Genomic DNA, 1,394 nt, shown 5'->3' on the forward strand with positions numbered 1-1,394 from the left:
TGCCATAAACTCACTTGACCCTCACAACTCTAAGAGGCAGGTACTGTTACACCCTTATTTTACAGATGGGGAAACTAATGTAAGATCACCCAGCTAGTGGACAGTTGGTTAAGCGTCCAACTTCGGCTCAGGTCATGATCTTGCAGCTCACGGGTTCAAGCCCCATGTCAGGCTCTGTGCTGACAGCTTGGCGCCCAGAGCCTGCTTTGGATTCTGTGTCTCCCTGTCTCTCTCTGTCTCTGCCCCTCCCATGCTTGTGTTTCTCTCTCTCTCAAAACTGAATAAATAAAAATGTAAAAAAAAAAAAGATCACCCAGCTAGTAATTGGCAGAACTGGAAGACTGACTCCCTGATCACTCACCATGCACTTAACCATGACCCAAAGCCCACTCTCTCTGTGTAAGGAGCGACGTCCCAGAGGAGCAGTGAGGGGAGATAGCGGCCACCTGGGCTGCCAGCCAAGCTCCTCACCTGAATGTTGAGCAGGAACGCAGCCTTGGCCTCTTCGATGACTCTCTGCCTGACCTCGGGGGTCATCTCCAGGGTGTTCATGCGCGCGCGGTACAGCTGCTTGAACTTGGTGGCGCTGGCGATGTTGGGGAAGGTGAAGAAGTCCACGCCCTCACCGGAGCTGGGCAGGTCCAGGGCCTTCTGAGCGATCTTCTTGAGGACCTGGCCTCCAGACAGATCGCCGAGGTAGCGGGTGTAGGCGTGGGCCACCAGCAGCTCTGGCTCCGTGCGCCCCACCTCGTGCAGGCGCCGCACGTAGCGCCTGGTGGCCTGCGTGTAGGGGATGGCTTCCTCCCAGCGGGGTCCATACCAGAAGGCCATGTCCCGCTCCAGGGCGGCCTTGCGGTGCAGGTCTTCCGGGAAGTAAAGGGGGGCGTAGACGGGGTTCTCCTTGTTGCGCTCAATCTCTTCCTCCAGAGCCACGTAGACATGGTACAGGGAGGCCATCACCAGCTGAAAGCGGAGCGAGCAGGTCAGGGCTGCCAGCCTCGCGTAAGAACCCCGTCTGGCCCCTCCACCGCTGTGGTGATACATGTCAACCCTCAGCAGCATTATCTCTTCGAGCATGGTTCCCCCATGGGTCTTGGTGCCCACTTTGAACTCAGTGGCTCAGAGGCAAGATCCAAAGTCCCAGGGGCCGGGTATGGGATACTCCAACAGTCACCTCCCCGGCTCCCACGGTGCCCGGCTACAGCACACCAACTGGGTGTATGTCATGTTTTTGAGACAGGGAGGAAGAAGACAGGAAGAGGGAGCAAAGGCTAGAGCCGGCACCCACCAGAGAAAGCCAGGGGGCCCACCCCCTGGGAATCTCACTGCAGCATCTCTTGGGCGAGAAGCAGGACAGGGTGCTGCAGAAGGGAGGCACGTCCGGAGCATGGGGG

General features: G+C 58.2%; 1 pseudogene; it reads right to left on the bottom strand.

Moving 5' to 3' along the window:
* Positions 1-315: 315 nt before the first annotated feature.
* Positions 316-1,349, bottom strand: LOC115284631 (annotated as a pseudogene).
* Between the last annotated feature and the right edge of the window lie 45 nt (positions 1,350-1,394).

Source organism: Suricata suricatta, unplaced genomic scaffold (genome assembly GCF_006229205.1).
Source record: "Suricata suricatta isolate VVHF042 unplaced genomic scaffold, meerkat_22Aug2017_6uvM2_HiC HiC_scaffold_1323, whole genome shotgun sequence".
Taxonomy (NCBI): Eukaryota; Metazoa; Chordata; class Mammalia; order Carnivora; family Herpestidae; genus Suricata; species Suricata suricatta.